Consider the following 14422-nt stretch of genomic DNA (forward strand, 5'->3'; position numbering starts at 1 on the left):
TCTGTAAGAATAATTACATCTATCTTCAATCTTTTTTCTGGATATGTGCGTTTTTTTTCTCTGAGCACGCGGCAGCGATGATTCCGAAAAGAAACTCAGCAACTGTATAGCTCACAAAACCGTACACGAACTCTCTCGCTTTCCAAAAGAGCGCAGAATGACCTCTCGTCACCGCCGTAAGAGCTACTAATATGGCGTGGCACTGCAGGCAGTGCTGAATAACGTGTCACAGTCTCTCTATGTATTCCCTGTCTCCTTGTGTTATGCTGTTACCCGTAAAGATAGGGCGTCTACACACTGTTTTTGGGCATATCTTGTGGAAGCTCATTGATCAGTGTTTACCTGAGGTACTGTTTTAGCTACTTTGTTGTTGTTGTTGTTGTGAGAAGCAGAAGAGGAAGGAAAAGGTGTCAGCTGATCGAATAATATGTGTATGAAAAGGTACGAGTAACATGGATTATTGACGAAATTGAAGAGGAAGCATAAGACCTGAATTTACGTTTTGTTTACGAGCTGTTGCTCTCTACCTGTTGACTGTTCGATATCTGGTTAAGTTTGAATCCAAGTTACTGTTATCCAAAGAGGTACTTATTTTATAAAAATGAACTGATTAGATGTGTTGTCCATTGGCGAAAGTGAATGATTTGAAATTAGGTTTACTGATGAGAACTATAGTCAAAACGTATACCGATTTGAGACTTTACCTTTGTTGCTTTTACAAGTATATTTTCCAAATCAGCGTACGTTAACCGACGTCTTATGCATCAACACCAGGCATCCTCAGATCTTGATAGACCCTTTCATGGTGCCACGGACGACCACACCTGAAATAACTTATAGATGCCGTCACAATATTTTGGTGCTATAATCAGTAGGCTGCTATGCAGCAGCATGTGTAATGTTCGGAACATTTGCAACTAATGAAAACCTGTAACAAAATAGAGGTAAATTAATGAGCAGTTTTACCATTCCGTCATTTTTTAGATATACATGGGCTGGTGCTGTGGTCGAACACTAATCAAAAAAGGCATTTGTGTTGATTTTGAGTTTTGTTGTCGGTACCGCTGTGAACATGTTAGGGTACACAATAGCCATTGTACCCTGTGTTATTTCTGTCATATTAGTCGGTCTACGGAACAACGCGAGCCATCGATATATTCTTGTATTAATAAGAAACACATCCACACCTGTTGTTCAGAGCATCCTCCTACAGGCCAACCGCAAATTAGAACAGCATGCCACCCTCCACCTTAAAAAACTATCCAATCTCCTGGTTTCCCACCTCCGGAAAGGCAACTCACTCACCCTTCACAACCTTTCCAGCAAACCTCAACCTCCTCTCATTGCACACAAACCCAGTCTCTCCCATCTGCTCAATCTCCCACTTCCAGCTCCACTCCCTCCAAAACCTCAAAATTCCAATCAACGCAATCTGGAACCACAACACCCCAATTCAGTAGTTAACCTTTCCTCCAAACCTCTCTCCCAATCCGAAACCTCTGTCCTATCCAAAGGCCTCACCTTCAGCCCCACTCCCAGATTTAACCAAACAGCCCTCGTCAAAGATTTACTGTCCTACACCCGTACTCTCTGCTGGAAATATCACTTTGCCACGAAGAAAAATGATCCTAATCCTACTCCTAATGATCCAACTCCCCAAGACACTATCCAAATTGAACCATGCCTGGAACAGTTCCGTCCTCCGTCACAGCGGGACCCACCTCCTCTTCCTCAAAATCACCCTCTCCTAACCTTCCAGGAATTTCTGACTTCCAGCCTTGCCTCTCAATCCTTCTTAAGAAACCTTAATCCTACTCCCAACATCACCACTGCTGAAGCCCAGGCTATCCGTGATCTGAAGGCTGACCGATCCATCGTCATTCTTCCGGCGGACAAGGGTTCCACAACTGTGGTACTTGATCGTCGGGAGTATGTGGCTGAGGGACTGCGTCAGCTTTCAGACAACACTACTTACAAAGTTTGCCAAGGCAATCCCATTCCTGATGTCCAGGCGGAGCTTCAAGGAATCCTCAGAACCTTAGGCCCCCTACAAAACCTTTCACCCGACTCCATCAACCTCCTGACCCCACCAACACCCCGCACCCCTACCTTCTACCTTCTTCCCAAAATTCACAAACCCAATCATCCCGGCCGTCCCATTGTAGCTGGTTACCAAGCCCCCACCGAACGCATCTCTGCCTACGTAGATCAACACCTTCAACCCATTACATGCAGTCTCCCATCCTTCATCAAAGACACCAACCACTTTCTCAAACGCCTGGAATCCCTACCCAGTCTGTTACCCGCGGAAACCATCCTTGTAACCATTGATGCCACTTCCTTATACACAAATATTCCGCATGTCCAGGGCCTCGCTGCGATGGAGCACTTCCTTTCACGCCGATCACCTGCCGCCCTACCTAAAACCTCTTTCCTCATTACCTTAGCCAGCTTCATCCTGACCCACAACTTCTTCACTTTTGAAGGCCAGACATACCAACAATTAAAGGGAACAGCCATGGGTACCAGGATGGCCCCCTCGTATGCCAACCTATTCATGGGTCGCTTAGAGGAAGCCTTCCTGGTTACCCAGGCCTGCCAACCCGAAGTTTGGTACAGATTTATTGATGACATTTTCGTGATCTGGACTCACAGTGAAGAAGAACTCCAGAATTTCCTCTCCAACCTTAACTCCTTTGGTTCCATCAGATTCACCTGGTCCTACTCCAAATCCCATGCCACTTTCCTTGACGTTGACCTCCACCTGTCCAATGGCCAGCTTCACACGTCCGTCCACATTAAACCCACCAACAAGCAACAGTACCTCCATTATGACAGCTGCCACCCATTCCACATCAAACGGTCCCTTCCCTACAGCCTAGGTCTTCGTGGCAAACGAATCTGCTCCAGTCCGGAATCCTTGAACCATTACACCAACAACCTGAAAACAGCTTTTGCATCCCGTAACTACCCTCCCGACCTGGTACAGAAGCAAATAACCAGAGCCACATCCTCATCTCCTCAAACCCGGAACCTTCCACAGAAGAACCCCAAAAGTGCCCCACTTGTGACAGGATACTTTCCGGGACTGGATCAGATTCTGAATGTGGCTCTCCAGCAGGGATACGACTTCCTCAAATCCTGCCCTGAAATGAGATCCATCCTTCATGAAATCCTCCCCACTCCACCAAGAGTGTCTTTCCGCCGTCCACCTAACCTTCGCAACCTCTTAGTTCATCCCTATGAAATCCCCAAACCACCTTCCCTACCCTCTGGCTCCTACCCCTGTAACCGCCCCCGGTGTAAAACCTGTCCCATGCACCCTCCCACCACCACCTATTCCAGTCCTGTAACCCGGAAGGTGTACACGATCAAAGGCAGAGCCACGTGTGAAAGCACCCACGTGAAGCGTTCTATGTGGGAATGACCAGCAACAAACTGTCCATTCGCATGAATGGACACAGGCAGACAGTGTTTGTTGGTAATGAGGATCACCCTGTGGCTAAACATGCCTTGGTGCACGGCCAGCACATCTTGGCACAGTGTTACACTGTCCGGGTTATCTGGATACTTCCCACTAACACCAACCTGTCAGAACTCCGGAGATGGGAACTTGCCCTTCAGCATATCCTTTCTTCTCGCTATCCGCCAGGCCTCAATCTCCGCTAATTTCTAATTTCAATTTGCCGCCGCTCATACCTCACCTGTCTTTCAACTTCATCTTTGCCTCTGTACATCCGCCCCGACTGACATCTCTGCCCAAACTCTTTGCCTTTACAAATGTCTGCTTGTGTCTGTGTATGTGTGGATGGATATGTGTGTGTGTGCGAGTGTATACCTGTCCTTTTTTCCCCCTAAGGTAAGTCTTTCCGCTCCCGGGATTGGAATGACTCCTTACCCTCTCCCTTAAAACCCATATCCTTTTGTCTTTCCTTCTCCTTCCCTCTTTCCTGACGAGGCAACCATTGGTTGCGAAAGCTAGAATTTTGTGTGTATGTTTGTGTTTGTTTGTGTGTATGTTTGTGTTTGTGTGTCTATCGACCTGCCAGCGCTTTTGTTTGGTAAGTTTCATCATCTTTCTTTTTAGATATATATATATATATATATATATAAGTATACTTTATGAAGATAGAACAGGTGATAGGCATATGATTTCTTTGCAAAAGCATTACAGCATTGTTATGTGAAAAGGTGTTGTAATTATCCCCATTCATTATGAATCCCTTACTGCGAATTCTCTTCAAGTAATGCTTGATTATGTTATACACAGTACTTACAAACAACGTTTCAGCTGCCTGATTAAACTGATGTATTTTAGTAATCTTTTTCTTCATGTTGGGCAGTTTATTATATAGTTTTATTCCCTGATGGAAAATGCTGTTGAGTTATTTGTTTGTCCAAGCAAGCTCTAGCTCCATGGTTCCGTATATAATGATATGTACAATAGATTGATAGATGTACTCACTTGGTTCCGTTAGTATACTCAATTTTTTTAAAAACAGTTCTGTACAATGAGTCTGACTACTACTACATGTAGTTATTATTCAGATGGTGTGATTCTGCAGTTTGAAAATTGTATTCATGTTTTATGCCTTTAGTCCCCGGAAAAGAATCCCCTTAGCTGAGAACTGAATGTAGGAACAGTATGTCAGCGCATGACATTGGCTGTTACAAACTGGTGATGGAATGCTGTTTACATTATTTATGCCAGTATCCCTGCGTGTTCGTTCTACATTAGTCGACAATCAATATTAATCCCTAAAAACTTTATGTATGCTATACAATCTAGAGATTTATAATCTATGCTTAATGCAACAGTATGTTCCCATTTGTAAATATCCTTGAGAGTTTCATTTGAGTTCTGGTGTTTTATCAGTGACTGTGATGTTGCTGTCATCAGCAAAGAGAAGTTTTTCTTCATGTCTTATACTTCTTGGAAAGTCATTGATATGCAGGATGTTTGTTGTAACTTGGAATAACTAAATGTCTCGTCATATGAAGGAGATGGGGAGGGGCAATGATCCAGATATAATAGGTCAGTCTGTACTAAAACTGGCCAACCCTCCCTCTCCCCCCCACCCCCATATGGGAATCCCCCTTTATTGTAGATTTTTTTCATCCATTCATGGTCAATAGCACTGGAATCAGCATGAGACTTACAGCAGATAGATGAAAGAACAGACTGAAATCAGTCACCTTGATGATGAGTTTCTAGAGGGCTCTTCAAAATAAAGTGTCCTGGTGGTATGAGGATTCTCCGAAATCAACCGCAAAAAGAACAGAACTTACATTATACATTAAATGTAGTCTATTTTCCAAACTTTTAAACTACTAAAAACAAATGTTTTACTACGCAACCAAATTTATAAAAATGGAATCAAATGAGTCATTTCTTAATTCCTAAAATCAGAAAAATTGAATTTTGTCAATTAGTGTGCCAGGTAGCCTAAACGGAAAAAAATGTCTCTGGTAAATCCTAGGAATTTTTTGGCAGAGAATCATTGCCTGCAATAAAAATGGGGGGGGGGGGGGGCCTCCCATTTGAAAATAAATAGTTGACTATTCCTGTTGTGTAAGTTGTGGGGTGATCAGTTTTAGCATAGACAGATGTCTCACTTGAAAATATTGGGGTCAATCCATATGAAGTGGTCCAATGATGGTTGCTTGGCCATTTTTAAATATTTTAATTTTTTATATATGATCGCCCTATATTTGAGAAGTTCAAAACAGTTTTTTAAAATAACTTATCTTGCACCTTTACTCGATGGCGGCCATTTTTATTTGTAGGCGTGTGACGATTTTTCAATCTTGAGACATTAGCACAAATTTAAATATCTCTGCACTGGGTTGAGTTACAACATTTCAATTGATGAATTTTTCTCGGGTTATCAGCAGAGTGGTGGTATCATCTTGTCGCAATGTTTCAATGAGTTTCGAATCCATCATCTTCTGGCGAAGTGTTGGGATGCTGTGTTCTGCATATCTATATAGCTGCTTGGCCGTCATCCCCTTCCGTAGGCTGGCCAATCCCGCTCCTCCTGAAGGGGGTACTGCATTGTTGGTGGTGGGGGACCGCGGCCCGGTGTGGAGACCCAGTGGCTATCCAATCTGTCTGCAGATGCCACTGTCTTCAGATTGGAGCGTTCCTGACGTATTTTGTCAATTGCAGGATTCCACGCTTCGCTGAACTGAAAACCGCTATCCCTGTTTATTAAATTGTTGTGCAGACATATCTCCACTGCTTCTTTGTAGATCAAGTGCCAGAAACTGCAGACGCTGCACAGCTTCTTCATTTTTTTCAAATTCAAAGGTGTGCCCCTCGATAATGCTATGTTCTGCTACCACGGACTTGTTTATCTGTCCTAGTCGTACGTTCCTGATGTGTTCAGTACAGCCTTGGGGGATACATTGTTGTGTCTGCTCGACATATTCCATCCCACTATTACACTCAATACTGTAAATGCCCAGCGTCTGCAACCTCAGCTGGTCTTTGGTTGAGCCAAGTATATCTTTAACTTTTTGCGGTGCCCGAAACATGGTCCTTATTTTGTGCTTCTTTAATATTCTTGCAATCTTAGCTGTCAGCGGTCCAGCAAATGGCAGAAATGCCACACGTTTTGCTTCATCTTCTTCTGGTTTCTCCTCCTGCCTCTTGTCTGCAAGCAAGGTGCGTATTATTTGTGTCTTGATGTAGCCGTTCTTTCAGAAGGTTTCCCGCAGATGTGCTAACTCATGCGTCAAACTCTCGCTGTCACAGATCGACCTGGATCTTTGTACTAAGGTCTTTAGTACCGAGTTATGTTCTGCTGGATGGTGGCAGCTCCAAGCATTGAGATATAAGTCCGTGTGCATTTTCTTTCTGTAGACCGAGTGTCCCAATGTACCATCTGGATTTTTCTTGATCAAAATATCCAAGAAGGGAAGGCAGCCATTCTCTTCTCTTCTACCTCCATGGTGAATTTGATGCTGTCATGTATGCCATTGAGACGGCGTGGGAACTCCTGTAGTTTTTCCTTGCCTTGGGGCCACACTACAAAAGTGTCGTCTACATATCTGTAGAACACCTTTGGTTTATGGCAGGTTGTGTTCAGAGCCACATCTTCAAAGTTCTCCATGTACAAACTGGCAATGCCTGGGGCCATGGGGGAACCCATGGCAACACCATCTGTTTGCTCATAGAATTTCCTGCCACATTTGAAGTTCATTGTGGTTAACACGAGATGAAAGAATCTGAGTGTGTCTTCATCGAAGTGATCTTCGAGTAGAGCTAAGGAATCATCCAACAGAAGCAGTCGCGTCTTTTGCCACTTCTTTGTATGCTGGATCTTGTAGTAAGGAGTCGATCTTCTGCCAGTAATCTTCTGACTTCAGTCGGACTGTCGCATTCCCTTCGTCTGCTGCTAAGACCACTATATCCTTATCATCGCGAAGGCTCAACAGTGCCTTGTACTCTTCTGCTTTGTTAAGGTACACCGTGGGTTCTGCCTGGATGAGAAGGATCTGCTAGTCAGCTTTGATGTCACTTCTCTTTTCACCCGGGCGCCGCTGGATGATTCCTTAGCTATGCTCGAAGATCACTTCGATGAAGACACACTCAGACTCTTTCGTCTCATGTTAATCACAACATACTTCAAATGTGGTGGGAAATTCTATGAGCAAACAGATGGTGTTGCCATGGGTTCCCCCCTGGCCCCAGGTATTGCCAAATTGTGCATGGAGCACTTTAAAGATGTGGCACTGAACACCGCCTGCCATAAACTCCATAAACTAAAGGTGTTCTACAGATACGTAGACGAATGACATACATGACAGCATCAAATTCACCATGGAGGTAGAAAAGAAGAAAATGGCTGCCTTCCCTTTTTGGATATTTTGATTGGGAAAAATCAGGACGGTACTTTGGGACACTCGGTCTACAGGAATAATGCGCACACGGACTTATATCTCAATGCTTGGAGCTGCCACCATCCATCAGAATGTAACTTGGCACTAAAGACCTTAATACAAAGAGCCAGATCGATCTGTGACAGCGAGAGTTTGCCGCATGAGTTAGCACATCTGCAGGAAACCTTCTGAAAGAACGGCTACACCAAGACACAAATAATACTCGCCTTGCATGCAGACAAGATGCAGGAGGAGAAACCAGAAGAATATGAAGCAAAACGTGTGGCGTTTCTGCTGTTTGCTATACCGCTGACAGCCAAGATTGCAAGAATATTAAAGAAGCACAAAATAAGGACCATGTTTTGGGCACCACAAAAAGTTAAAGATATATTTGGCTCTACTAAAGACTAGCTGGGGTTGCAGATGCCGGGCATTTACAGTATTGAGTGCGAATGTGGGATGGAATATATCGTGCAGATACAACAATGTATCTCCCAGTGCTGTACTGAACACATCAGGAACGTACGACTAGGACAGATAAACAAGTCCGTGGTAGCAGAACATAGCATTATCGAGGGACACACTTTTGAATTCAAGAAAACGAAGAAGCTGTGGAGCGGCACAGTTTCTGTGACTCGATCTACAAAGACGCAGTGGAGATATGTCTGCACAACAATTTAATAAACAGTGATAGTGGTTTTCAGCTCAGTGCAGTGTGGAATCCCGCAATTGACAAAATACGTCAGGAACGCTCCGATCTGAAGGCAGCGACTTCTGCAGACAGATTGGATAGCCACCAGGTCTCGACACTGGGCCGTGGTCCCCCACCACCACCGACGCGGTACCCCCTTCTGGAGGAACGTGATTGGGCGGCCTACAGAAACCAAGCAGCTATATAGATACGCAAAACACAGCAACTCGACACCCACCTAAAACCAAGAATAAAAGTGACAGTTCCCAACTATGTTAGCTACCGTAAATACAGGCCAATCCAAGTCGGAGGAGTGGCCATATACATAAAAAGAGAGATCCCCCGTCACCAGGTATTCTTATCAGCTACCAATAAAATCGAAGCAGTGGCGGTTGAAGTAACCACTGCCACTGGACCCCTAATAAGTTTTGCAATCTACCGACACCCACAAGACAAGATAGATGACGGAGACATAACTGCTCTAAGGCAAATTGAAGGCAAACTCATAATAGGAGGCAACTTCAATGCCAAACAACCCAATTGGAACTCTAGAGTAACTCCAGAGCAGGCGCCGAACTGCAACAACTAGCGTGCAACCACCACTTCGAAACATGAGGTGTGGTCAAGTCCACACATTTTCCAATAAATGGAGGTAGGCACAACATGTTAGACATAGCAATCACTAGGAAGATCACGGGTTTTGTGGCCGCAATGACAATCATCACAATGTCCTCTGACCACAACCCAGTGATTCTAGAGGTTGATGTGGGAGAATGGGTAGCACTGCCACTGTACCAGACATCTTACAAATGTACAGACTGGGAGCAATACTGAGAAACTGTCACCTCTGATATCGCTCGCACTCCGCCACCTACTGCTGAAACAGTAGAACAAGCACTACAAGACCTAACAGGTACCATCTTGCAGGCAGCAGAAGAAGCCAAGCCCCCCCCCCCTCCCCACCACAAAGGGACGGACTGCCCTCACAAATACAGCTCCTGGAATACTTCCTAGCTCAAATTCGACATAAGAACAGAGTGGCAAAACAGTGGAAGATCACCAGAAATCAGGCCCCCAGGAGGCTGCTCAATCGTCTGCAGAGAGAGCTGAAGGTAGCACTCAATGAGCACAGAAACCAGCAATGGCAAAACCGCATTGGAGCTCTCAAAGTAGACGATCACACACTATGGCAAGCAACCAAGCAATTCACAAAAAGACGTGCTAGGATGCTGCCACTGCACAGCAAGTGGGGTCTGGCCTACAGCCATACTGAAAAGGCCAACGCCCTCGCCGACTCCTTCAAGAAGCAGTTTCAAGCGGCAGAACCCCAGGATGAAGAACATGAAGATTTAGTCCGTCGTCAACTGACTGTCTTCCTCCATTCGAAGGAGGGCCCAGAGGACGAACTCACCCTTTTTGCCCCCGAAGATGTGGCAAAGGTAATTAGGTCCCTCCCCACAAAAAAGGTGCCAGGACATGAGTGTCACCAATCAGTTAGGCCTAGTTAAAAACCTCCAACCATTGGCAATCACACACCTCGTGAATGTCTTCAACGAGATTACTCGTTCCCTCGAGTTCCCAGCTTGCTGGCTACAGGCCGATTAGCCTCTTGCCAACTCTCAGCAAGATCTACGAGTGCCTCCTGCTAATACCCATACAGGAACATTTTACCAGAGAGCAACTTCTGCCGGATTCCCAATTCGGATTCCAGCAGAACCACTCTGCCCCACAACGGATCATGAGAGTGGTTAAAGCAGCCACAGAGGCTACTGCGGGATAGTGCTACTAGATGTAGCCAAAGCCATCAACTCAGTATGGCACAGAGGGCTACTTTACAAGTTGTACACACAAGGGTTCCCCAGGAGCATAGTTAAGCAGATCAAAAGCTATCTCACAGATAGGACTTTCTCTGTCAAAGTAGAAACCGCCACCTCCACCAAAAGGCAAATCCGTGCCGGGGTGCCACAGGGATTGGTCCTGCGCCCGTTTTGTACAGTCTGTACAGTGCGGACACACCTATGCCCCCCCCCCCCCCCCCCCCTGTGCACACCGCGCAGTACGCAGATGACACAGCCTTCTACACACTAAATGCGAACAAGGACCTGGTCATCCGTAAGCTGCAAAGGGTTTTAGATGACACAGTCACTTGGGCCCATCGCTGGCGCAGTACCAACTCTGAAAAGACACAGGCTATGCTGATCATCCGGAGGCTCGAAAGGCGCAGACCGCCTCAATGCCCCCCGCCCTTCCACCATCACCTAAACTAAACCCAACTCCCCTGGCGCAAAACCACCAAGTACCTTGGCATAACCTTGGACTCTCATCTTACATGGAAACCGCACCTAGACGAGGTCCACAGGAAGGTGTATATGCCAGAATATACATCCTATACCCAGTCCTCAACTCAACCAGCTTCCTTTCCTGCTGTGTAGGTGTGAATGTGTATGAGGCCCTGATACGACCAGAATGGAATATGCGTGCCCTGTCTGGGGATACGTGGCAAAACAGCACCTGAACAAACTCCAGAGGCTGCAGAACAGCGCCCTCAGGAGGGCACTGCATCTACCTGTCGGATTCCATACCGATGATCTGCATGCCGCAGGTGAAATCCCGCTCCTGAAAGAGTGTTTCCAAGACCTGCCAAGGGCCTTCTATGAAGGCTCTTCCAGATCAGGAAAAGTCCTTATCCACTCCCTAGGTTAGCATGACATGTCCTGCGACAAGCACAAATGCCCAATGACGATCTTCGCTGACTGAGTCGAAGAGAAAATCCCCATATCCAATCCCTAATCCTTCACCCTACCCCATAATATCAATCATCTGCCAACCTCAGGCAAGTACCAGACACACACGGAACATTCATCACATTATGCAGACACCCAAAAATTACAGAAATAACCACACATACAAGGAAACACATGGAGTAAAAGCTGAAAGGCTACAAACTCCCCCACACACTTCCCCAAAGAGGGGAACGCCGAGAAAGACTGCAATCACATATAAACATGATTGTTTTTAGAAAAGTGTCCTCTACAACATTGTCTATTATACAAAATACCCTAAATTCAAAAAAAAAAAAAAAAGCCAGTCAAAATGACATCCAAAGTTTGGTATCCAAATTTTAAAAAATCCATTTTTTAGGCCCAAAAATAACAAACAAGAAGTGATTTATGAGTCTATTTTTTTCCTATAGTTAGATGTCATACACCACTAGCCTCATATACAGCAAGAACACCTACAGATGCTTCCTTAATTTTTTATGAATTTTTGAAATTTGAAAATTTTCATGTTTTGTAAAGTTTGCAGTTAGTTATCTCAGGTGGGATGGAATATAAAAATATGATTTTTGCACAGTTTGTACACCTATATGATAGCAACATACTGTAAACATTTCAACATTGATATCTGAGTGTGAACAAAAATATGAATTTTTGAAAATGAGGAAATAATTCACATTACTCTACACCTGATCTTATGGCTGTTGCCTATTTAAATGGTTTATTGTTTTGTTGTAATAAAATTTAATTGTGACATATATTTAGTTAACACTATCACCCAGTATTCATTTAGTTTATTTATTTTTAATAATGCAATATTAAACAATAGGAGCTTTCGCTTTTGTTGTATGGTAATAAAAATACCCATTTACATTTAGATTTATTGTCATTAAAGAAGTACATTATTGTTGGGTGTGGCATTGTTGTAGTCTGTCTGTCCTGAAACCCTGTTAGAGTGGATGTACATACTTTATCGAGAGTGAAGAATGTGTTATGTGCTTTGTTCTGTGTAATTTGTAATTAATTTTGAGAGATTAACTGGAATGCAATAACATGGATGAACAATGCTCTGTTGGACAGATAGCAAGTGAAGTGTGTCACAAAACAGTTTAAGGTTCAGTTTCAAAAAACTTGAAAAATATGAATGACTTTGACGAAGTTAGACAAACTTTGTTTAAATTTCGAGTAAGTTCTTCTGTAACATCAGTGTGTGAGTATCATGAGAAGAAATATATTCTGAAATACAACCACACTTTTAGAATAAAGTGATGTGATCCACTTAAAGTTCATAAAAAGCCCATTACTGAAGGTTTGAGGGAAATAAAACTTGAACATTTGTCCTTGTTATGTGAGAGTGAAACAGCTTCCCAAGTGAAACATAATGTGATTCCTGGAAATTCCCTGTGCCCAAATTGTTACTCAAAAATATTTGTTGTGAATCCAGAACCAGAATCATGTAACCTTGTTAATGACATTTATATTCCTAATGAGGAAGCTGTTAGCATATTGGATTTTGCTTGTTCTAAGTTAGACATGTCTCCTGCTTCGAAAACAATAAAATTAAATAGCAGGAAGAGAAAAGCAGCTATTGAAAATAAGGTACAACAAATTTCAGACAAAAGTAGAAACGACTTGGAACCATGCTTTAATAATACAGATACCAACATTATTTCTAAAGAAGCATAATCTGACACTGAATATTTAAGCTTAATAGAGAAATTAAATATTGAGTGTTCAGTGACATCCTATTAGGAAAAAGTTAAAATTTTAAGTTTGCTCCCTGACTCATGGTCAAGAGAAAAAATAATTCATGAATTCAATGTTTCTCATCGTTTCGTTAAACTAACCCGAAAATTAATGAAAGAGCAAGGCATTCTTCCAGTTTTAGGAAAGAAGAAAGGAGTAGGTATAAGTGAAAAAAATGATTAAAAAGGTCCAGCAGTTTTTTGAAGATGATGAAAACAGTAGAATGTGCCCAGGTTGCAAAGATAGCAGAAGATTTGTTATAAATGGAGTTAAAGTAACAAAGCAGAAACGACTAGTGCTGTCCAATTTAAATGAACTTTATGTAGATTTCAAAAATTCTCATCCTGAACGCAAAATTGGAAGGTCAAAATTTTGTGACCTCTGTCCTAAGTGGTGTATTTTGGCTGGATCTTCAGGGACATACTCCGTATGTCAAACTGATGATTTTGGGTGCAAAACTCAGTGATCTTAACTAAATAGAGTTACTGGATTTAATGGTCTGTGACACTAACAGTTATGACTCCATGATGAGTTTGTGTAATAAATGCCCTGGTAAGGAAACTGTTATTGAATTGTTTCACGAATATGATGAGGAAATGCCAGACAGTACTACCTTCAAACAGTGGGTCACAACTGACAGGGCAGAAATGATAACAGTAGTTAAATCTCAGGAAGAGTACTTGGAATCTTTAATGATAACTTACAAAAACTCAAAAGTCACCACTATGTTTCTAAAAAGTAAGTTTCTGAAGGACAAAGAAAGCACAACTTCATGAAACTGAATACATAGTGCTAGCTGATTTTGCAGAAAGGTTTACATTTTTGATTCAAGATGCAATACAAGGGTACCACTGGGTCAGTGACTAGGCAACAGTGCAGCCATTTACTCTCTACTTTAAAAATGAGAAAGCCACGCGGAATTAGCTGAGCGGTCTAAGGCGCTGCAGACATGGACTGTGCGGTTGGTCCCGGCGGAGGTTCGAGTCCTCCCTCGGGCATGGGTGTGTGCGTTTGTCCTTAGGATAATTTAGGTTAAGTAGTGTGTAAGCTTAGGGACTGATGACCTTAGCAGTTAAGTCCCATAAGATTTCACACACTTTTTTTTTTAATGAGAAAGATGAAGTTTGCAGTTCTTCTATTTGCATTCTAAACGACTACTTGCAGCACAACGCTTCAGGCTGGCTGTACACGTGTTTCAAAAGTATGTAATAAATTACATAAAAGAAAATTTTGCCAAGGTTGAGAAACTGTTATACTTTTCAGATGGAAGTGGTAGTCAGTATAAGAACAAAAAGAATTTTTCACATCTGTGCAACCGCAAAGT

The 14422-nt window shown here is 43.2% G+C and overlaps 1 protein-coding gene across 2 annotated transcripts in view; it reads left to right on the forward strand.

Moving 5' to 3' along the window:
- Nucleotides 1-291: 291 nt before the first annotated feature.
- Nucleotides 292-14422, forward strand: part of LOC124797806 (integrator complex subunit 14) — a 78158-nt gene continuing 64027 nt past the window's right edge. Inside the window, exon 1 of one of the 2 annotated variants that reach the window (XM_047260821.1) lies at nt 292-441. The gene's annotated coding sequence lies outside the window, so the exon portion shown is untranslated. The remainder of the gene's footprint in view (nt 442-14422) is intronic. The other variant, XM_047260820.1, reaches the window with a different exon arrangement.

Source organism: Schistocerca piceifrons, chromosome 5 (assembly GCF_021461385.2).
Source record: "Schistocerca piceifrons isolate TAMUIC-IGC-003096 chromosome 5, iqSchPice1.1, whole genome shotgun sequence".
Classification (NCBI taxonomy): Eukaryota; Metazoa; Arthropoda; class Insecta; order Orthoptera; family Acrididae; genus Schistocerca; species Schistocerca piceifrons.